The sequence below is a fragment of the Aquarana catesbeiana genome, linkage group LG12 (assembly GCF_042186555.1).
Source record: "Aquarana catesbeiana isolate 2022-GZ linkage group LG12, ASM4218655v1, whole genome shotgun sequence".
NCBI classification, from domain to species: domain Eukaryota; kingdom Metazoa; phylum Chordata; class Amphibia; order Anura; family Ranidae; genus Aquarana; species Aquarana catesbeiana.
In genome coordinates, this window is record NC_133335.1 from 238,682,798 (window position 1) to 238,707,756 (window position 24,959).

Below are 24,959 nucleotides of genomic sequence, written 5' to 3' on the forward strand. Positions count from 1 at the left end.
GGACGAGAAGGCCTGGCTCACAGTCTGCGCTCTAATTCATCCCAAAGGTGTTCTATCGGGTTGAGGTCAGTCAAGTTCCTCCACCCCAAACTCGCTTATCCACACTATATTGCCAAAAGTTTTGGGCCACCCCTCCAAATCATTTGGTGGAGGGGGGATTATGGTGTGGGGTTGTTTTTCAGGGGTTGGACTTGGCCCCTTAGTTCCAGTGAAGAGAACACTTAAGGCGTCAGCAAACCATTTTGGACAATTTCATGCTCCCAACTTTGTGGGAACAGTTTGGGGATGGCCCCTTCCTGTTCCAACATGACTGCGCACCAGTGCACAAAGCAAGGTCCATAAAGACAGAGGAACTTGACTGGCCTGCACAGAGTCCAGACCTCAACCCGAAAGAACAAATTTGGGATGAATTAGAGCGGAGACTGTGAGCCAGGCCTTCTCACCCAACATCAGTGCCTGACCTCACAAATGCACTTCTGGAAGAATGGTCAAACAGTCCCATAGACACCCTCCTAAACCTTGTGGACGGCCTTCCCAGAAGAGTTGAAGCTGTTATACCTGCAAAGGGTGGAGCCAACTCAATATTGAACCCTACGGACTAAGACTGGGATGCCATTAAAGTTCATGTGCGTGTAAAGGCAGGCGTCCCAATACTTTTGATAATATAGTGTACTTACCTATTTTCAGCCAGCTTTGTTCTGGTCACATGATCCCCTGTGTCAGTCAGCAACAGCTACAGGCGTCCCAATACTTTTATATAATATACTTGAATATATATAATGTTTGGGGGTTCTAAGTAGTTTTCTAGCAAAAAAAATAATGCTGATCTCTCCATGTAGGAGAGGAATGTCGGAATTGGCGAGTTCGGAAAACAGGCTCACCTCTCAAATCTTTATTGTTCACATACTGTATACAATTTGTTACAAAGTGCACCAGGGACGATGTAGCAGGTTTTTTTTTTTTTTTTTTGTAATTCCTTTTTTTGCCAAAGAAACTTACATGACGATGTAGCAGTTTGACTTTTTACTTCATGATGGAAACAAGTAAAGAGAGGAAAATGATTTATGAATCTATAGAAATTATTGTCGGAAGGTTTTTGTTTTGTCCACAAACCCGTTACAAAGTTCAACATGCACCGCGCAACAGAATGTCTCATCAAGGTAGAGATCTGGGGACATTTTACGACAACGTCGAGCTCATTCAGTGCGATGATTTTGGAGGGTTACTCAATTCTGTACCACCAGATCATTCATAAAGGAAACTTGGAACGCTCCTATCTGAGATGCAGAATAACTGGCAAGTTGATTATTTTGGAAAATCAGTCTTGCGAGATAGAATGACTGCCAATTTCACGATTTCAGGCTCTTTACAATATCCAGATCCTATCTGCACATTGTGCGGTGTGAGTTTAAAACTTATTACAGTCTACAAGACTTTCAGAATCAAATTTACTCCTGAGATGAGCAATCAGACGATGATGGAGCTTTTTTTAACATGAAATATATTCTTTTAAACATTATGGATGGAAGAGCTCTGAACAAGCTCCCTATAGGCGTATCATTCTAATTTCTAAAGTTTGCCTTTCTAAAGTTTGTCGTTTTTTTTTTATTTTTAGTGCACTGATTGGCTCCAAGTTGTCTTGGGGAATATAGTAATGATCTAATTGGATAATGGTTGGTCTAGTACTTTGGTCACACATTGGTTGTAGACCGCTTTAGTGATCTAATTGTCTACAAAGCTGGTTGAGTCAGTCTGAGACATTAAATTCAATACATTCCTAAGCTCAGATGCAGATCTTGAGTTCAGCTCAATCAAAATATAACCGGTAAAAAACGTCTGGCTAAACTGAACTATGCTGACTAATCTGCGTAAAAAAGATATGTATACGTTATATTGTCAAAAGTATTGGGACGCTTGCCTTTGCACGCATATGAACTTTAATGACATCCAAGTCTTAGTCCGTATCAGGGGTGGCCCGTCCATTAAGGGCGCATGGGCGCCACCCCCCATACCCTTGTGTGCGGCCCCTTTCAGGATGCCGGGTGCATGAATTCCAATGCGGGGGTGGGTGGATTTTTTGAAGCACTGATCAGAACCAGAGACTCTAATAGGCTTCAAAATAGGGTGGGCTCGGGGCGCCGAGAAGGGAACCCACCCAGGTATATGAGAATAGGGAATTAATATTCCCTATTCTCACACTGAATCGCCTCTCCGCCAATCAGGATGCGTGGGTCTGAGACCCGTTTCCCGATTGTCTGAAAGGAGAAGCGTCCTGATTGGCTGCTGAGGAGGAGGAAGGAGATGGAAGCCGCCGAGCATGGGAAGGAGAAGCTGCTCGTGATACCCACGGAGGAGAGCAGGGAAGACGCCCGTGATTGCCGCCATGGATGGGGTAAGTGCACCGACTGACTGACTGACCCCACCTGGGGGGGGGCATCAGATGCACTCTTTGCCGCCCCCCTCCCCAAAAAAAATTACCACCAGCCGCCACTGATCCATAAGGTTCAATATTGAGTTGGCCCATCCTTTGAAGCTATAGCAGCTTCAACTCTTCTGGGAAGGCTGTCCACAAGGTTTAGGAGGGTGTCTATGGGAATGTTTGACCATTCTTCCAGAAGGGCATTTGTGAGGTTAGGCACTGATGTTGGACAAGAGTCTCCCAAAAGTGTTCTATCGGGTTGAGGTCAGGCCAGTCAAGTTCCTCCACCCCAAACTCGCTCATCCATATCTTTATGGACCTTGCTTTGTGCACTGGTCCAAATCATTTGGTGGAGGGGGGATTATGGTGTGAGGTTGTTTTTCAGGGGTTGGGCTTGGCCCCTTAGTTCCAGTGAAGGAACTCTTAAGGTGTCAGCATACCAAAATATTTTGGACAATTTCATGCTCCCAACTTTGTGGAAACAGTTTGGGGATGGCCCTGTCCTGTTCCAACATGACTGCCCACCAGTGCACAAAGCAAGGTCCATAAAGACATGGATAAGCGAGTGCTTCTGGAAGAATGGTCAAACATTCCCATAGACACACTCCTAAACCTTGTGGACAGCCTTCCCAGAAGAGGGTGGGCCAACTCAATATTGAACCCTACGGACTAACACTGGGATGCCATTAAAGTTCATGTGCGTGTAAAGGCAGGTGTCACAATACTTTTGACATTTACCTATTTTCAGCCAGCTTTGTTCTGGTCACATGATCCCCTGTGTCAGTCAACAACAGTCACAGGAGAGAGGAGAGATCGCTCTAGAACACCTAGGTCGTCACACAGAGGTTCCCATGTCCCAGCCCTTGTTGGTCCCTCCTCTCCCCTGCAGCCACCACTGCCTGACACAGGAGACCCGAATCACATGACCAGACAGGAGCTGGTTGAAAATAGGTAAGTGAAGGGTTAAGTGAGTTCAATATTATCAGTAGCTTCTAGTCAGTATTTATTTAAACTGTAAGTGTATTGTCAGCTAGCTTCATTCTCACTATGCATGCAAACCGCTAACACGTAATTGGCTATTGTTTAAGGCAAGCCATAGGTTGCAGGAAACAAAATCGCTTGATCACACAGTCAGTCAGTGTTGATGGGGGAATTCCTCCCACGGAGCTATTGTGTTCTTATGGAAGGTGTGTGTGTGTGGGGGGAGACCCACGGGAAGCTGTCCCCACTGGAAGAACACAATGATTATTGCTAATCGCAAGCTGAAAATCCAAAATGCTGGTTGTACCCAAGTCGATTGATGGATACAATCAGCCTGCCCATAGGTGGATTGAATCTTGGACAGTCCCTGCAGAACCAGCCAAGATTCAAACCATCTTTGTCCAACTTAAGTCAATGCCTATGTCCACTCTACAGAAAAATCGAACTCTCTGAATAAACTTTTGATAATTTAATTGATACACCACACAGCTGCGTCCGTCTTCCCATTTATCCCGAGCGTCCTGACCCAGTAGAAGGGAATCAAAGTCCACAGCAGATTATCGAGTAACCCAACGGTAAGTATATACATCTTTCCTACACGTTAGTCAACATAGGTGTTAGAAGTGGAGAGGGAGCAGTTTTAAGACTAGTTAAAGTGGTTGTAACCTTAAAAAAAAAAAAAAAATTATCCTGATCCTTTACAGCAGGATACACAGCATAGTGCTTGTGCAGTGTAATTTGTCCCTCTCTCTGTTCTAAAAAAACCTGGTTGATCCTGACTGTTCCTGTGTCCCCCTGTCTGTGCTGACCACGGTATTCATGGCTGCTGATCCCTGATTACCGTGGTCAGGTTACATGCCTCCATCATCCTGCTGTCTCTCCTCTCTCCCCCTCCCTGCCTGTCAACACGGGAGTCTGTTATCCATCTCCTCCCTGTCCCTCCGGTCTCTATAGCTGATACAATTAGTAGTGACAAATCGTGTTCCCCTCTCTTACATGAAGATCTAATGTGCAGTGTGTGTATCTTTTAAAAATGATTCCGCAAAAATACCTCATTTACAGCGGCGATGGGCGCTCACGTAACCTCCCACCGCTCTTCTCCTCCCCTCCGGGTTGACATCAGCAGAGAAACACAGCTCCTCCCACTGTAGTGCTTCTTAAAGCCCAACACCAGAAAAAAAAAAAATCTGCTCTTGCATTGACCCAAATTGACTTGTACCAACTGACTTCTGTACAACTTCCCTGGCGAATTTTCCCGACTCAATCAGCATACCTCCCAACTTTTTAAGATGGGAACGAGGGACACCTATTAGCCATGGGACACACACCCCTGCCACGCCCCTTTCATAGAGAATTTTACAAAAATAAATATTAGTTAAACCCACACGTGTTTTTTTTTTTTTTACCAGTACTATTCCTTTATATTGTCTTTTGAAACTTAGAAATGCAACCGTTTAGAAATTGGATGAAAGGTTTAGCACTGGGAGACACTTTTTGAAAGATAAATATTGCATTTTATATACAACTATACAGGGCTCTTTTTCCTCAGAGGATAGGTGCAGGAACTCCTCCCTTCCGAGTCATCCCTTGACTCCGCCCCCTACCCACCTCCGTTCCTTGGTTCCACCCTTTACCCACCTCCTAGTAACACCTCTTTTAGAGAATACAGAACCAAATATCATTGTGTGGTGCTAAGTATTTTGTATTGAATTTGTTAATGATAACAAGAAAGACAGTAAAATAGATCTATTAACAATGGACACCCCAGCGACAATAGCTCCACCCCAGCAAGAATGGACTCCCAGCAGCCAACAACATTAGACCCCCGCCTCAACAGATGATCCCTCCCAGCCACGATTGACCCCTTGCAACATAAGACCCACCACCAGCAACAATAAATCACAAACCAGCAACAATAGACCTTCTTGCAAAAATAGATCCCCTCCAGCAATAATAGTCTCCCCAGCAGTCAGCACCAATAGACCGTCCAGCAACCAGCAACAAAGACCCCTCCCTCAACAGTAGACCCACCCCACCCCCAGCAACAATAGATCCCCCAAGGGCTACAGAAGACCTCCCCAGCAACAATAGATCCCCCAGGGGCTACAGAAGACCTCCCCAGCAACAATAGATCCCCCAAGGGCTACAGAAGACCTCCCCAGCAACAATCGACCCCCTTCCTCTGCAAAAATACATCCCCTCCAGCAACAATAGATTCCCCAGCAGCCAGCATCACTGGACCCTCCAACACATCCCAGCACTCCCCTTGCCATTACGTTGACATACATTCAGTGGGGATAAGGATGCAGAAACTGCGCCCCCCCCCCCCCCAGGTTCCCACTGATAAAAGAGCCCTGCAACTATATAGATCAGACCAAAATGAGGGACAAATGAGGAAAGAGGGACAGAGTCCTAATCCCAGTTCAAATCAGGGACAGTCCCTCGAAATCAGGGACAGTTGGGAGCTAAGAATCAGCACTGCAGGTTGATCTGGGGTACCTCGGAGTGTCTACTTTCAAAACAGGGATAATTTGGGGGTGTTTGTACTATTCTGGCATTTTTATGTTATATGTTTGTTTCATAACAGAAAGTAAGAGACAATTTTTATTTGCAAAAGGCTTGGTCTTTTTTCCTTTATATTGTTATAATTTTTTTTTTTTTTAAAAAGAGCAATTATTACATTTCACTCTACCTGTCTCCAAAAATAACATAAATGAGTTTTAGTACAGTGTTGCATTATTTAGTAATTGTCAGTCAAACGATCACCGCTCTGAAAACAGATAGCGGCCTGGTAATGAAGGGGGTTTATACAGGTTGGTACTCAAGTGGTTAAATAAATGAAGCAGGGTTAGAAGTACTATGGGGGGGGGGGGGGGGGACACTGGTGGCATTTTACTTTAATTAATTCCGTTTTTACCGCCTTACAACTAAGGAACGCTGCAAAAGTTCCTGACATGTACCCATTAAAACTAAACCTAAAATCAGCCAACACTTCACTTATAATTATACCAAAGACGATTTTGCCATAACCCAAATTAACTTCTTATAAACATTTGTCTAACTGGCCACCCGCATGGTTTACTCCGCGTCCGAACAGCGATAGATGCGGTCCTAAAAGCGTTGTGTTTTTTTTTTTTTTTTTCCGTCTTGTTTGGCTGTTGACATCTCGGTTGTGTATAACAACTCGTTATGGTCAAGTAAATTTGTCTTCCAAGATTCTTTGTGGGTGGGAATCGCGCTGAATGGACGCTTTTTACTATACCCTCACACACAACTTCAAAAAAGACCTTGTGAGATTCTTTTCCAAACCAGCAAAGAGTTTGGAGAGAAAACTTGGCAGGACTTTCTTCTGAACCGAGTTTAGTCCACTTTTCACCGAAATACAAAAGGCGCTTTTATTTATAAGTAGGCGGCGATAAACCCAAGAGCCTTAGCAAGAGAGGATTATATCTATTTCCCTTTTATTTTTCAACCCACCGGAACAAGGGCAAGGTCCCAGGCCCAGAGAGAGGGCTAGATTACCCGGTGATAATCTATTAACTGATTTAGTAACCCATTCATTAGCCGCCCTCATTACCCCAGAGAGATGGGGGGGCCCCTTTAGTAGAAGTAATAAATCTCCTTTTTCTCAAAATATTTGGTGTGGGGGGGGGGGAGGGAAGAGGGGGGTAATGAGGCTATTTATATATATAATAACGCCACTTCTCACACCCGCGGTTTTTTTGCCAGTTTATCGGAATATCTGAATTGCAGTTCTGCCAAAAGGAAAACAAAACAATGGAAGCGGGAGGGGAAAAAAAGCAATAACTTGGATTAATTATAGAAAAATAGATCTACAAACTAGACAGATCATTTGTTTAATCCACAGGAAAAAAAGGGGGCTTTTTGTTATTGTAATTATTCCATCTGCACATCCTACTATTATACATTATTGTAAAGGGGAACTTCGGTCAAGGAAAAAATAAAGTAAAAGAGTGTTTTCATTTTTTTTTTTTTTTAAATTACACTCCAAAAAAAATAGTAAAAATACACGCAATACTCTATATTGTCAATTATGTACAAATTGCAGACAATTATGCAAACATTAAATATGCCACATCCGTATTCATATATACTCAAAACCTCAAATTCTATTCATCAGACTTTATTGGCACAAAAAGGAAACACAAACACTACATAATATGCCAAGGTTCCCCGGGGGGGGTTTAGGCAGCAAAGTACGTAAGTATAGAAAAATTTCAAAAAAGATATTAGATTTAATAAAAGTCTTTTTATTTTAAACATATAGTATAGTATAACATGTGATACTATACTATATCTTTAAAATAAAAAACTTTTATTGAGGGTAGGGACTGATGTGAATGTACAATGTATATGTAAAGCGCTGCGTAAATTGACAGCGCTATATAAGTACCTGAAATAAATAAATAAAAATAAATTAAATCTAATATCTTTTTTGAAATGTTTCTATACTTACGTACTTTGCTGCCTAAAACCCCCCCTGGGGGAACCTTCCCATATTATATTATCCGGGGTGTGCAGCAACCATACCTCTCTGTATATGTATCTTCCCTATGCTACACATATACTACATTACCAAAAGTATTGGGACGCCTGCCATTACACACACATGAACTTTAATGGCCTCCCAGTCTTAGTCTGTAGGGTTCAGTATTGAGTTGGCTCCGCCCTTTGCAGCTATAACAGCTTCACCTCTTCTGGGAAGGCCGACCACAAGGTTTAGGAGGGTGTCTATGGGAATGTTTGACCATTATTCCAGAAGAGCATTTGTGAGGTCAGGCACTGATGTTGGACGAGAAGGCCTGGCTCGCAGTCCCCGCTCTAATTCATCCCAGAGGTGTTCTATCGGGTTGAGGTCAGGACTCTGTGCAGGCCAGTCAAGTTCCTCCACCCCAAACTCGCTTGTCCATGTCTTTATGGACCTTGCTTTGCGCACTGGTCCAAATCATTTGGTGGAGGGGGGGATTATGGTGTGGGGTTGGGCTTGGCTCCTTAGTTCCAGTGAAAGGAACTCTCAAGGCATCAGCTAGAACCGTTTCAATCCTTCTGGTGTGCAGTCATGTTGGAACAGGAAGGGGCCGTCCCCAAACTGTTCTCACAAAGTTGGGATCATGAAATTGTCCAAAACGTCTTGGTTTGCTGACACCTTAATAGATCCCTTCACTGGAACTAAGGGGCCAAGAGCCCAACTCCTGAAAAACAACCCCCACCCCATAATCCCCCCTCCACCAAATGATTTGGAGGGGTGGCCCAAAACTTATATAGTTTGGATGAGCGAGTTTGGGGTGAAGGAACTCAACTGTTCTGCACAGAGTCCTGACCTGAACCAGATAGAACACCTTTGGGATGAATTAAAGTGGAGACTGCGAGCCAGGCCTTCTCGTCCAAAATCAATGCAGCTATAACAGCTTCAACTCCTCTGGGAAGGATGTCCACAAGGTTTAGGAGGGTGTCTATGGGAATGTTTGACCATTCTTCCAGAAGAGCATTTGTGAGGCACTGATGTTGGATGAGAAGTCCTTAGTCTTTAACTCCTTCCCTACTGTATACAAAACGCCCCAAAAAAATGCACTGTATGTGGTCATTTTTACTGGTGGTTTGTTGCAAGGCATCAGCCGCCTCATCCGTGAGGGTGGAGCTCTTCTTTCGGGATTTGAATAGCCCTGGCCTGGATTATTTATGTAGCTTATTAAAGCAGGAGCACGTGAGATCTTTTACATGCCGGCATTTTCTCTCTTTGCTCAGCGGGGGGTTCCAGGGGCGTTCCATCGTCGTTCATTAGACAAGTTCTTCCAGTTCTGCCCTCCTTGGACATCCATCACGGCGGTCCCCCACCGCTTCATAACCGTAAGATTAGGAAAGGAGGTCCTTTAGCACACACTGGTGTTTTCATAAAGCCACTCTGGTTTGGAGAGAAGCTAAATCGCGAACAAGAGCCAGATCTATATTTAATATAAGCAATATAAAGAGATTACACTTCCGCTAGTTTATGGGCGTCCCGGGAGGACTCCGAATGCTACTAAACTGCTGGAACAACAGCGTGGATTGGGATATTTAGAGCCGGTAATTGAGCCCTTATAAAGTCTTCAGCTCCGGCTTTTACCGACATTAAATTACCAAAATCATTTTGTTCAATGCTTTGTTGCTGCTTTAATCTTGGACATATGTTTAATTAGCTTTTATTTTTTTTTATTTTTTTTTTTATCTTTCTCTTTTCTTATGCTTTGTTTTTACAACGTCTGGGGGATTTTCAGATTAACCAACGAATGAAGTCCTTTTTTTTACACCGATACTCTTGAGATTCTGAGGATGAAGCTTGGGGCAAAGCAAACCCGTTCTTTGCCCTTAGCAACGGATCTGATGTGCGACTCCACCCTGTAGATAAAATAAATAAACGAACAATTGGAACCCCCCCCAATCTAAAGCTCCACAGCAGAACATACCCACTTTGTCTGATTTCATGTACTTTAACCACGTGAGCCCCAGAAGGTTTTACCCCCCCTTCATGACCAGGCCATTTTCTGCGTTACTTTAACTGACAATTGCGCGGACGTGCGACGCTGTACCCAAATAAAAATGTACCAGTATGTGGGGTTTTTTTCCCCACATATAGAGCTTTCATTTGGTGGTATTTGATCACCTCTGAGGATTTATTTTTTGCGCTATAAACAAAAAAAGACCAACAATTTAGAAAAGAAAAAAAAAAATAAAAAAAATATTTTTTACTTTCCGCTATACAACACATCCAATAAAAAAAATTTAAAAATCTCATTTCTTCATCAATTTTTTTTTTCATTCGCTGTTGTAACACACCTGGGTGGGCTCCATTCGAATTCTGTGCGCCCCGAGCCCACCCTATTTTGAAGCCTATTAGAGCCCCCGCCATTGTAATTCATGCATCTGGCGTCCTGCAAGGGGCCGGACGCATGGATAGGGGGAGGCGGCGATGGATGGGGGGGCGGCGCCCGTACATCCTTAATGGGCCCCTGATATACATATTGGGGCCAATTTAAACAGGAGGCAATTAACCTACCAGCATGTCTTTGAAGTGAGGCAGGAAACTGGAGTAACGGAGGAAACCCATGCAGGCACAGGGAGAACATGCAAACTCCATGCAGGTAGTGCCATTGCTGGGATTTGAACCGACAACCCAAGTTTTGCACAAGGTCCCCAGGGAAAGTCTATCTCAGCCTTACTCAACCTTATTACCTATGTGGAACCCTTGAAATAAGTTTCAGGTTTTAGGGAACACCTGCTAAATACCAAGTCATTTGAGGTCAGTGGACAAATGATCCTTACATTGTTTCTTACCCTTACAATAGTGGTTAGAATGCCACCCTCACAGACAGCTATAAAGATCTTTGGCGTCATGCAGTTGGCTCTGCCGGGTGGAACTAGCCCCAGAACTATGCAGGCACCATCCAATGGAAGGGTCAGTTAGCCACGGCTCAAGGAACCCCTAGCAACCCCTGAGCAACCCCAAAGAACCCTGGTTGAGAATGGTTGGTCTATATGGCATACAAAAGAAAAGAGAGACAAAACAAGTGAATATATCCAGTAGAAGGTTTTTAGGCATGATACAAATATGGATACCAACGTGTTTCGGGGGGCTCAAAACTCCCCCTTCCTCAGGGTTTTAAGTAGAGATGGGTTCAAGGATGCTATGGACACAAAAAAGTGGAGTGACTGGAATATCATATGGATCAGATAGCGGTACAGCATCCACTTATTTTGCATATGTAGTCAGAAGAAGGAAAACTTCAAACAAGCTCAATAACTCTAATGAGGTGGATCCCACACAGAAAGGCTTCCCTTAATGAGCACCCAACAATATTTCAAGCCATAGAGATACAGAAAGCAGCAACAGACAAAAACCAAATAAATGAAAAAAATGTAACTTTTGGTAAAAAAAAAGTCATATAAAAACATGTTTTGGGGGCAACACAATTCATACTTCATCGGGGCTCAACACAGGGAAAAAAGCTGTGGCTAATTGATGGGCTCAGAAAATATTAGAACCAGTACAGAACTCTCCTCTAGGAGTTACAACCTAAAGTGGTTGTTAAGTCACTACTAAGTTAAATTTACACTAAACTCTCAGTTTATTCATGTAACGTGCCCCTGTGTCTGTGCCTTATAAAAAATGCAGCTATATACCTGTTTTCAGAGCAATGATCGGTGCTTATGCGACCCGCCGCCTCTCTCCTTATCAGGAACCATGAATCAGACCGAGACAGAAGTATAGTTAAATCACACTTGTTTAATAATAATAATAATAAGGTAAACAGAGTAAACATAGTCAAAACAAGCCAGAGTTCAGTAACCAGATCGGGTAGTCAGCCAAGCAAATGTCAGAGAGCCAGAGATAAACGTAGTAGTACAGCAAGCAGGATCAGGAGCCAGAAGGAACATCAGCTGAGCAAGTCTTCAACAGGAACACAGGAGAAAATCTCTGTGATGTTGACAAAGGTGAAGGCAGAGATCAAGTGAGCTGGACGACTTTAAGTAGGCAGGACTGACGAGCAGAATCAACAACAGCTGGGTAACTGTGGAGAGAGATGGGAGCTGGCAATTAGCCGACAGCTGAGTGGCCAGCTCAGAGAAGGAAGGGCTGAGCCCAGCCCTGACACTCCTCTCCCGGCCTGACAGCGGCAGCGGGCGGGGACGAGGATCCCCCGCTGACGTTACTCAGGAGGGGGGGAGGAGAGAGGCGGCAGGCCACGTTAGTGCGTTTTCTAAACACATATACAGTTTCATTTTTTTTAAATCACAGACACTGGGGCACATTACATAAAAGAACTGAGAGGATAGTGTAAATATAACCCTAATTTCAGCAGCAGGAGGGGAGGGGGACGGACACGGAGCTGACAGGCAGGGAAGGGAGGGGGACGGACACGGAGCTGACGGCAGGGAGGGGAGGGGGGAGAGGGGGGGGAGAGGAGAACAGAGGAGAGAGTGGATGACGGAGGCACGTAAACTGACCACAGTGTTAGGGCTCAGCAGCCATGATGAACCGTGGTCAATTGACAGAGGGGAGGGTAGAACCAGGCAGGATCAGCCAGGTATTTTAGGTGTTACAGGGGGCCAAATGACACAGCACAAGCACTGTGCTGTATAACATGCTTTAAAGGGAACAGGATCTTTATTTTTTTATTTTTTTTAGGCAAACACTTTAACATTATCTTATACTTTATTTATCCGATTTTGACACTTTTTTTTTATTTTATATTGTTTAATTCCACTTTTTTGCATCCAGTACATCCTTAAACCCGTGTCTACATAAAGCCCCGAGGAACGGGGAGTATTGAACTCCTGAAATGCATTGGCTACCTGCTTTTTTATGATGTTTAATAGTCCTTCTACTGGACATGTTCCAGTGGCAGAACTACCAGGGTCACAAAGGTCTCACTTGCGACTGGGCCCTCATGTTCCTTTACCATGGGGGGGTGGACCCCAAGACGAGAGGAAGGGGGGCCGCTGCAGAACGTGTAAAAGGGTCCCACTGCGGACAGTAGGCTCAGTTCTCACTGCTCCAACCCCAAAGTTGTGCGACTTGCTTGAAATTTCCTTGCAACTTCCTTGGACTTGCTTGTGACTTTTTTAAGTCACACCAAAGTTGCACAAAATTAGTGCAGGAAACTTTTTCTTCTGTTGCTTGCGGCTTGAGTTGCATTGATTAAGACGCACCCATTAAAATGTGTTTTTACTTATCATGTGACTTTATGTGTCGCAAGTCACATAAGTTGCAGCACTGTGAACCGGGGCTTATAAAGGGCCCTCCGACGGGAGTAAAGGGATCGGTGGGAAGGGCCCCAGGCCTGGAGGAAAAAGCCCCGGGACCAATGAAAATAGCCCCGGTGGTCGGGGGGCCCCTTCATGGTTTATGGTGCTGGGGCCCTGAGGGTTCTAGTTTCACCTCTGACATATTCAATTGCCGTAGCACCCTTGTTTTTCATTCCTGTTCTTTTAAACCAATTTTCTTATATAGAAGAGAAACTATCCACAACCAATATCAACACACATTTACACTGGAGCAAAAAATAAATGGTTTCTTTTTCTAACTCTTGCAGGAATTGATATCATATGAATAACAGCAGGAATTTGATTGCTTTGCAGTACATTTAGGTAGTTGTTTTTATATCACTTTTACCTAAATGCCCAATGATGCCATACAAGGAATCATGGAAGCACATCCATCACTTTTGTGGTTCCTGACTGCATTCCACCCCTATCCGAAATGCTCCACCAGGGGGAGACATAAAAGATGTCCATATACCAGGATTGTCAAACTCATATAACAAACGTGGGCTCATCCGAGTGCGATATAAATCTCGGGGGGCCCACTTTATAACATAGAATAGATGATGGGTAGGGGTGAGATAAATTTAGAGTTTTAATCTCTCAGAAGTTTTGACAAAGATCAGGAGATTTCAGCATCATTTTCTTGTTCAATCTTTTTATTGAAAATCAGACTGAATAGAACAGAGAACAGAGTCTTGCTATGCCTCATGGGAATTGTAGTTCTGCAACAGCTGGAGGTCAGCAAATTGCATATCCCTGCCCTATAGGCTCAAGAAGAGAAGGGTTCAAAACCTCAAGGTAAAGGTGTCCACGGTTTCTGCAACATTTTACCATTATTAGAGTCACTTTGGAAGTTGGTATTAAGGTGGCTTTTATAGGTACAATGGGCTTTAACTGGCACCTGAGCGTTAAAGAAGCCGTTTTCCTGGATCTATTGTTGACCTCAAATTAGCCTTTTTCATTTACATGTTTTCAGAGAAAAAACAGATGGTGTGAAAAAATAAATAACAAAAAAAAAAGCAAACGTATACAAACAAATGATCAGATAAAAATAAAAAACTACATTACAAAAAATTAAATGAACTAAACTACCCTGAACACAACTAACACTCAAACAACCAACACCCTCTAAATTGAGAAATAATCAGTAGGTCTTTTTTAAAGAAAAATCTTATGCCGTGTACACACGAGCGGAATGTCCAACAGAAAAATTCAGACGGAAGCTTTTCATCGTATCTTCCGATCGTGTGTGTGCCCCATCTGACTTTTTACGTCGAAAATTCTGACGGACCTAGAAAGAGAACATGTTCTAAATTTTTCGGACGGAACTGATTGGGAAAACCGCTCATCTGTATGCTGTTCAGACGTACCAAAAACGACGCATGCTCTGAAGCAAGTACGAGACGGAAGCTATTGGCTGCTTGCTTTTGAACTTCCGTTTTCTAGTCCTGTCCTACGTGTTGTACGTCACCGCATTCTGGACGGTCGGAATTTGGTGTGACCGTGTGTAGGCAAGACAGCTTGAACGGAATTCCGTGGGAACTCCGTTGGAAAAACCTTCAGAGTTTATTCCGACGGCAAAACCGGTCGTGTGTACAATGCCTTAGATTTCACCAATACAGTATCTCCAATGACTCTGGCAACTGAGTTTACTGTAATTACTGCAACATACTATATTTTATCTCCAGTATAGGGTCTATAATACATTTTATAAAGAATTTAGCTACAAAATGAAATAAATTAGTGTAACCTTTTATCATTTGGTGGATTACCTGTGGTCTCATTTAAATTAAATGCCTAATTTAAATCTATCACAGGTTCTCTATATAGTCCACCTCCTCTACTGCTATTATCTACCCCACATTCAGTTACTCGCTGGAGACTTTAGAAATACCCATCATTTTCTGGCATGAAGGCGCATTTTACCTTCTCTGCTTTATCCACTATGCAGCGCATAGCTTCTGAATGCCCTATTACCTGGCCCCCGGGTGGGGGGAGAAGGTCCTAAACCCTGTGGAAGCTCTGATACAGGCTGACACTTAGCTTTTACAGAGCTGTTGGGGTAAGTGCGTGGAAGGTATTAGTAGCACACAGGGTAGGCTTTAAACAAAGAGAACCTTTCAGGAACAAAAGGCCGTGGAGTAAGAAGGCCACTGCTTTACCAAAATTCCTCCTATGTGCTCTTCAGTCCTGGGGTGCACAATAAAAAGATCTTGAATTTGGCACCCCACCACCTTCTCACAGATCCTCAGGACCCAGTGAGAGGTACTTGCTGTCAGGAACCATGAATCAGACTGAGACAGAAGTGCAGTAAAAATCACACTTTTTAATAAAGTGGTAAAATGGCACAAACAGAGCAAACGTAATCAAAACCTAGCCAGGGTACGGTAACCAGAGCGGGTAGTCGGAACAAGCCAGTGAAACAGGAATCCAGAGATCAGCGTAGTAGAGGCAGTAAACAGGATCAGGAACCAGAAGGGAAGTCAGCCAGGCAAAAGTCTTTTAACAGGAAAACACAGCAGAGAGTATCCAGATATGTTGGCCAGGCGAAGGCACAGGAGATCTGATCTAGGCAGTTTAAATAGCCAGCAGGGCTAGCTGACGAGCAGGAACTGAAGACCAGGTTAGTCACTGTGGAATGAAGAGTACTGGAAATTAGCCGACGAGCTCTGAGAAGGAAGGGCTGAACCCAGCCCTGACACTCACACAGGATTGTGGGGAATCGGGTGGCATAATGAATATTTTGACCTCATCAATTTTCAGTGGGCTGCCCCTTGACCAAAGATTTTTTATGCTGCACATTTCAAAGTACTATGTCAAAAATAAATGGGTAGCACATTGGCTACGTGGTTAGCATTTCTGTCTAGGAGCACTGAGGTTGTCGGTTCAAATCCCCAAGCATTACCTGCATGGAGTTTGCATGTTCTCCCTGTGCCTGTGTATGTTTCTTCCCACACTCCAAAGACATGCTGGTAGGCTAATTGGCCCCAGTATGTGTATGTATAAATGTGAGTTAGGGACCTTAGATTGTAAGCTCCTTGAAGGCAGGGACTGATGTGAATGTATAATTTAAAGTGTAAAGTGCTGTGTAAATTGATAGTGCTATAGAAGTACCTGTAATAAATAAATGTAACCTGCCTTCAGTCAAATATTACATTTGTTATTATTTTGTCCTTGTAGGCTGAGAACCCTAAAAAAGGTCAATCCATCTGAAAAATCCCCACTTCAACTCCAGGACTATAAAGCCTTCCACAACTTCCAACCTGTCGTAAGGACATCTCTGCACACTGAATGGGGCCCAGCAGACTCTAGGTAAGCTACTATTAGGTCCTATTAACTAACACCTAGCACCACCTTGAACGTGTGTTTTATTGCCCATTTTCACACAGTGTGCATAGGACCAGTCCGTTTGCTTGAATGGGTTGCCCTATGCATGACAAACGTGCCAAAGAAGCTCCTGCATCTTTTTTGTTTTAGCGTTTGCAAGGTTGTTTTTTTTTTACCACATGCAAAAATGTGTGTCTGCTGGCCATGTCTGGGGTGACCTTAAGACTCGCCTCTTTTGCGCATTCCCGTATAACACGTGGAAACACGCGTTCGTTCCCGAAACACGCAGATGTGAATGCAACCTTCACTCCCTTGTTATCTCTCGCCTTGACTATTGCAACTCCCTTCTCATTGGCCTGCCTCTCCATAGGCTCCTCCCCTCTTCAGTCTATCATGAATGCTGCTGCCAGACTTATCCACCGTACCAATCGCTCAGTGTCTGCCAACCCTCTCCTCCAATCCCTACACTGGTCTCCATTCAGTGTCCGCTAACCCTCTCCTCCAATCCCTACACTGGTCTCCATTCAGTGTCCACCAACCCTCTCCTCCAATCCCTACACTGGTCTCCATTCAGTGTCCGCCAACCCTCTCCTCCAATCCCTACACTGGTCTCCATTCAGTGTCCGCCAACCCTCTCCTCCAATCCCTACACTGGTCTCCATTCAGTGTCCGCTAACCCTCTCCTCCAATCCCTACACTGGTCTCCATTCAGTGTCCGCCAACCCTCTCCTCCAATCCCTACACTGGTCTCCATTCAGTGTCCGCCAACCCTCTCCTCTAATCCCTACACTGGTCTCCATTCAGTGTCCACCAACCCTCTCCTCTAATCCCTGCACTGGTCTCCATTCAGTGTCCGCCAACCCTCTCCTCCAATCCCTACACTGGTCTCCATTCAGTGTCCACCAACCCTCTCATCCAATCCCTACACTGGTCTCCATTCAGTGTCCGCCAACCCTCTCCTCTAATCCCTACACTGGTCTCCATTCAGTGTCCGCCAACCCTCTCCTCCAATCCCTGCACTGGTCTCCATTCAGTGTCCGCCAACCCTCTCCTCTAATCCCTGCACTGGTCTCCATTCAGTGTCCGCCAACCCTCTCCTCCAATCCCTACACTGGTCTCCATTCAGTGTCCGCCAACCCTCTCCTCCAATCCCTACACTGGTCTCCATTCAGTGTCCGCCAACCCTCTCCTCCAATCCCTACACTGGCTCCCAATCACCCAACGAATTAAATTCAAAATACTAACCACAACATACAAAGCCAATCAGAACTCTGCCCCGAGCTACATCACCAATCTTGTCTCCAAATATCACCCAAATCATCCTCTCCGCTCTTCTCAAGACTTCCTACTCTCAAGCTCTCTCTTCTCCTCCTCCCATGCTTGTCTCCAGGATTTCTCCAGAGCCTCTCCCATCCTCTGGAACTCGTTACCTCCACCTGTCCGGCTGTCCCCTACTCCTTGCTACCTTCAGGCGATCCCTGAAAACTCATCTCTTCAGGAAAGCCTATCACGTCTCCAACTAATCTTCTACCACTTCCATCAGCTCATTCCCCACAGCTACAGCCTTTTGTACCACCTGCCCCACCCTATTAGATTGTAAACTCTTCTGAGCAAGGCCCTCTTAATCCTCTTGTATATTATTGTATTATAACTGTATTGTCTCCTTTTTATATTGTAAAGCGCTGCGTAAACTGTTGGCGCTATATAAATCCTGTATAATAATAACCTTACTCTTCGGCTGTGTAGAGTGCATGGAGCTGTCTCAATACACTATAAATGTTCACGAACTCTTCACATCAAGAGCTTCGAGTGGGACTCTCAACAACTCTTGTTTGTTCTGAAGTGTTCAGCCAGAGAGGTCTTTTGGCGTGCCAGGAACAAGCAGCGCTGTGCCACTAATACAGAGATCAATTACTTCTCTAAAGGACTTATGTTACAAAGACAAAGACATGTCAACCCAAACAGAAGACCCCTCCTCCATCCTCCCCACCTATGTGCATGTCAATTAATGTTCAAAATAAGCATGGAAATTGTAATATCAATTGCCTTGCTTTCTGAGAACTCTCATACACAGTTGGTGATTTCTTTTTTTCCTCTGTCGATTTCTATCATTTGAAAGTCAGTTTTAGAAAAACATTTCCAAGAGTTCCTACTCTTGAAAATGACATTATAACAGTACAATTTCCTTCGCTTCCCAAATTATCGGCAGTAAGTGGAATAAGTAAAGATTGAGATTATGTTCTGGAGCAGGGAGCTTGACCAGTCCAGTCTCAGGAAATCTCTATGGTCTAGACAAGGGCCGTCTTTAATATCGATTGGACCCTGGGCAAATGTTTTACTTGCCCCCCCCCCCCCATACAATTTCGCTCTCTACCTGCTCTGAGACATACAATAAATAGCAGCTAGACTTAAAATCAGTTTACTGTATCAGATCAGGCAGCAATTGCGATTGGTTGCCAGAGGTTACAGTGTATCATTACCGCTTCCTGACTGGTTGCTAGAGGTTACAGTGTATCATTACCACGTCCTGACTGGTTGCTAGAGGTTACAGCACACATTATGGCTCACTGATTAGTTGCTAGATGTTACAGCACATGATTTCTGCTTGTTGATTGGTTGCTAGAGATTACTGTACAGTAATACTGCTCACTTATTGGTTGCTAGAGGTTACAGCGCATCATCTCCTCACTGCAGGGGGCATGATATACATATGAATGCCGCCTTTATTTACATATGAATGCCGCCGTTATTTACATATGAATGCCCCCACTTTTTACATATGTTTGCCGGTTATTTACCTGTAAACACAGGGTCTGCAGGTGAGTCGTCTGTACAATAGGGCAGAGCTGGGCAGCATTAGTAGCAGCACTTCACACTGAGATATCAAGACACAGCACGGGACTAAAACTTCAAGGTACAAGGGAATTTAAACTGGGATAGTTGGCAAGTATGAGGCAGCTGCTTTGGGCCCCACAACAATGACAGGACCCAGGGCAGCTGACCCTTTTGCCCTGCCTTAAAGATGGCCCTGGTCTAGACCAGCCTTTTTTAACCGGGGTGCCTTCAGGTTTTTTTCAGGGGTGCCTTGGCAAAATGCCTAAAAATTGATAAAAAAATAATGTATACAAGCCAGCAGGTGGATGAAGCATTATTTTAGTTACACAAAGCCACAGGTTGTCATTGTGCACCATTATGACTTTCTAGACACTGGCATCCTAACAACCAATGAAGTCATCATTTGATAAGAAGGATGTCTGTTGCCTCCACAGTATCCTTGTTTGTCCCTCCTCTGATTCTCTCCCTCAGCACTGGGGTGACATTAGCTGACTGATGGAGAGAAACTGAGGGAGTAGAGAAACATTGGAATACTAGTCAGTACCAGTGTGCAAAAAGTATATTTGCTTTGGAAGAATAAATCGCCTCTAACGTTGGGTGTCCTACGTGTGGATGTTGCTGTATTGGGGAGTCTCCCCCAGCTGGGACCACTTACAACTGAGCAGCAAATAATCAGCGGACAGAAGACTCCTAGATGCCCACAATGCCTGTCACGAGGAGCGAAGTGAAGCTTGACCGGTCCAACCCAAAGGGGGGCTTCCTATAGTGGTAGACACAGACCCTGCTCTCTCCCTACTCCACCAGAAACCTTTTCCTGTCACTTCCACTGTCTCTGACAGACCGGGGGTTCCTGCCCCTATTCTATCCATTCACCAAAAGCGTGCTAAGCCCGGGAGCCAGGGTCCTAAATAGGCTCTTGATGACCCAAGATGGCCACCAAAGTCACATGGGGCATTGCCATCCAATGGGATAGCTGCCTCCCTGTGACTAAGGAAATTTATAGAGGAGCCAAGTTCCTCCGGACTTTTTCCCCCGTCTGAATTGCCACTACGGTTGAGCACCACCTGCAGTGGAGAATAAATACTGCACCTGCCTGCATGCAGCATGCTGAGTAATGTGTCCACATAATTATCACACCGCCCCGACAATGCCTCCATCTGTTTTTATCACCAGAAAGACAAGCAGTATCTCTTTGTGGAGGCATCACCCAGGGTCACCATCATTTCCTGGACTGAGATGCCGGCTAGGAGATGACTCAATTATGTAAATTCTGGTGCCTGTGCAGTTCTTGGCTGCATTCACAAATGACGCAAACCAGCCCCTGCTGCAGCCTCTCCGACTTGCTACAAAGTTGCAGTCTGATCACTGGGGGAGAGGAGACTGAGAAAATGCTTCCTCCTGCCTGCAGCAGACTGATGACATCATCGCAGTCTGGGCAAAAATCACTGGACTGGAGTTCACTATGGCTTTTTAATAAGAAGAGGAGGAACATTGACACTGTTGCTGTATATTGTGATATGTCGGGAATTTAATAATACAGGACTTGTAGTGTGCACTTTATGCATTTGACCACCAGGCTAAAATACTTAAAAAATATACGACTTCCAAAGTTTAAAGTGGTTGTAAACCTCAGACATGAAATGTGAACAAAGCATATCCCTCTATAGCAGTGATGGCGAACCTTGGCCCCCCCCTCAGATGTTTTGGAACTACATTTCCCATGATGCTCCAGTACACGGCAGAGTGCATGAGCATCATGGGAAATGTAGTTCCAAAACATCTGGGGTGCCAAGGTTCGCCATCACTGCTCTATAGTGTGTACTTGTCTCAGTCCAGAGCACTAAGTGTCATTTCTGTCTGCTGCCTCCTTTCTCTGCTATCTGAATGAGTCACTTTTCCTAAAAAGATCAAAAAAGGTGACAGGGGAGGGAGCTCCAGCACACAGCCTGTGATTGACAGCCTCAGCTCTGTTCCTGTGTGTTGTGTGAAAAGGGGGTGGGTCCCTTCCCCTCCAATCAGCTCTCTTCACTGAGCTCTGCAGTGTGTACCTTCAGCTCCCTGCCCCTATTTAGAAGTTCAGACATGTTGTATAAATTCAGCACTTTCAACGGATTTAGAGAAAGAGGAGACTGCAGATAAACAGGTACAACGTATGTAGGAGGATTCGCTTTTATCTCTGTATATCACCTAAAGGGCCAGTCACTTCACTGGGTTTACCAACACTTTAATGTACTTTCATGGAGCCCGTCCATTTGGAATGCAGAATTTTAAACAGGTTCTGAATGACAAGGGCTGCAGGGCTATCTGTATAAAGCACTACAAGCCCCAGCATTTCCTGCCTGCCCTGCACCACCCTTTATTACTGAGGGTTGTGCAATAGGACAGCCAGGTTCCAGAGTCGTGTGTTTAGTAGCAGTTAGCAGATGATTACTAACATTGATTGCTTGGAGCCATTAGACAGACACTTTGGCGCAGTTTTTATCAATAAGCTCCGTTTTCTCTCCCTTCCTGGTTATACTTTGAAGCTGAAATTTGCTAATACATAAATATGATAATGGGGATCGGCTCTTTTATTTTATTTTTTTTTTTTTGTACAGGAAAGATCCTCTGCCGTTTCTGCATTTTCCGCCTTCTTAGCACTGAGAACGATAATGGCCCATCAGACCTGAATAAAAATGGCTTCACATTACATTCTCGCAATGCACCAGCGATCCGAGGTATCAGGCTCTGGCAGCGGAGTCTCATTAGATCCCTGGCGCGGAACTTATGTTAACGTCCTTTATTGGACAGAACAGTTACAAGCCCGCCATTATTCTGAAACCACTCCATTTATGCTGAGCCAAGCAGCCATTACTACCTGAACTCTGCCTGCTAGCTCACGGCGTACAAGGATATCAAGACAAAGGGAAAGGGCAGATGAGACACACTCAGATCAGAAGATGGATACATTTGCCCCTGGGCAACGTTAAAGTTGGGCAGCCCATGGCAGAGCAGAACCAGTCTAGGTGCACAGGTATAGGAGATAGCCATAGGCTTGCGCAGAGGGTGCGCCACAGTGGCGGCTGGTGCTCAAAATTTTTGGAGGAGCACAAAAAATTTTGAAAAAAAATCAATTGCAGCCACTGTGCCCATCAAACGCTGCCACTGTACCCTCAAATGCTGCCACTGTGCCATCATTGGCAGCCATTGTGCAAAACGCTGCCATTGTGCCCATTAAACGCTGCCACTGTGCCCATAAAATGCTGCCACTGTGCCCATGAAATGCTGCCACTGTGCCCAACGCCACTGTGCCCATCAAACGCAGCCATTGTGCCAAACACTGCAACTGTGCTATTAAATGCTGCCAGTGTGCCCATCAAATGCTGCCAGTGTGCCCATCATATGCTGCTAGTGTGCCCATCAAATGCTGCCAGTGTGCCCATCATATGCTGCCAGTGTGCCCATTAAATGCTGCCACTGTGCCAAACGCTGCCAGTGTGCCCATCAAATGCTGCCAGTAAGCCCATCAAATGCTGCCAGTGTACCCATCAAATGCTGCCAGTAAGCCCATCAAATGCTGCCAGTGTGCCCATCAAATGCTGCCAGTAAGCCCATCAAATGCTGCCAGTGTGCCCATCAAATGCTGCCAGTAAGCCCATCAAATGCTGCCAGTGTGCCCATCAAATGCTGCCAGTGTGCCCATCATATGCTGCCAGTGTACCCATTAAATGCTGCCAGTGTGCCCCCCCGCCCCTTTGTCCAGCATTGAGCTCGCAGACCACCTTTTTTGAAGCCTATTAGAGCATATGGCTCTAATCAGGTGCTTCAAAAACACCCCCCCTGCCGCTGCAATTCAGGCGCCGGGCGCCTGAATAGGGGGTGGCAGCGGCAGCCATAGATAGATTCATGCAGTGCACGAATCTATCTATTGGTGACAGAGGGGGTGGCAGGAGAGAGGGGGCGGCGCCCATGCTCCCTTAATGCACGGGCCGCCACTGGTGTGCCAGGTGTGCCTGGGCACACCCTAATCACTACGTGCGGTGCAGATTCCCCTACCAGCTGAGCTTCCCCCCGTGTTGCCTCTCCCGCCCTGCAGTGCTGCTGGCTTCCCTGCTCTCCTCTCCTGCCGGCTGCTGTGTGGGATATTTCAGGATGGAGAGCGGGGGGGAAGGGCCATTAAATATGTCATTTACCGGCCCCTTCCTTTTCTACATTAAAACAGTCACTTACTGTGTACAATATGCAAAAAGTACAATGTCTTTTTTTTAAATAACTAAATGGTAAGTCAGCTTTGTATAAGAAAATACCTTTTCCATTATTATTATTCATAGTAATAATGATAACAATAATATTATTATACAGGATTTATATAATGCCAACAGTTTGCACAGCGCATTACAATGTAAAAGAAAACAGTACAGAAACAATACAATTCAAGTCAACAGGGTTATTGATAATATATCCACTTCCATATAGATCCACAACTGTCTACACATAGAACTGTAAATCTAATTTATAATAATTCTATTAATCAAATAATGTGTAATTTAGGCTCCCTGGTTATTAAACTAGAAGATTCTCCCGATGATATAAATGAAGTCATTACAAGTGTCAGTCGGGTTAATGGCGAGCGGCAGCGTGCGCGATGTTTTATAGACCCGGCAATCTCCTACGACAGCCGTCTGATTATTTACATCTGGGGCCCGAGCCTCACACTCACCTACTCTATTAATTAGGTTTATTTCATTAAGCAGGCCTCATCCTAGCAATGCTTTATTCTCTGTATTATCTCTGTCGGTGAGGGTGCGGCGGGTTCAGGGCCTCGTCTATCTCTGGGAGAAGATTCCTGCGCAGTCAGCACATTCTCTCCATCTTCACTAAGTGCCCAGAATGTCTCCGACAAATGGGACTTAATTAAAACTTCAGCAGCTGGGAAGGCGCTCCAGTGACCCGATCGTGGAATATAGCCAACTGCCAAGTGATTGTCACTGATCTACTATCACCCCGAGGTATGGGGATGACAGGAACATTGTCACCACTTTCTACTTTTGCAGTGCGGTGCAGTGACCTTGGTGCATAGAATGAGCATGTGGCCTCTACCCAACCATACCAACAAATGCTAAATGATGTGCAGTATATAGCCCTAGATCCTCAATATCATTCTAATGCCGCGTACACACGGTCGGACTTTTCATCTACAAAAGTCCGACGGTCGCCGACGGACTAAAGCTGGCTGACAATCCGATCGTGTGTGGGCTTCCCCGGACTTTCAGCTGACTTTTTCAGCCGCAAATCTGACGGACTTTAGATTTGAAACATGCTTCAAATCTTTACGTCGTAACTACGCTGGACCCAGAAATCGCTCGTCTGTATGCTAGTCCGACAGACAAAAACCCACGCTAGGGCAGCTATTGGCTACTGGCTATCAACTTCCTTATTTTAGTCCGGTGTACGTCATCACGTACGAATCCGTCGGACTTTTGTGTGATCGTATGTAGGCAAGTCCGTTCATTAGAAAGTCCGCCAAAAGTCCGTTGAAAATCTGTCGGACGGGCTGTTGGACTTTTGTAGCCGAAAAGTCCAACCGTGTGTACGC

The 24,959-nt window shown here is 44.9% G+C and overlaps 1 protein-coding gene and 1 long non-coding RNA gene across 2 annotated transcripts in view; one reads left to right on the top strand and one right to left on the bottom strand.

Annotated features, from left to right (window-relative positions):
• The window catches only part of LOC141113696 (heparan sulfate glucosamine 3-O-sulfotransferase 3A1-like), a 131,124-nt gene that overhangs the window by 33,994 nt on the left and 72,171 nt on the right, over positions 1-24,959 (bottom strand). The window lies entirely within an intron of this gene.
• Positions 1-24,959, top strand: part of LOC141113697 (uncharacterized) — a 262,349-nt gene that overhangs the window by 21,277 nt on the left and 216,113 nt on the right. Inside the window, exon 2 of the long non-coding RNA XR_012236804.1 lies at positions 16,403-16,534. This is a non-coding gene — a long non-coding RNA (uncharacterized lncRNA). The remainder of the gene's footprint in view (positions 1-16,402; positions 16,535-24,959) is intronic.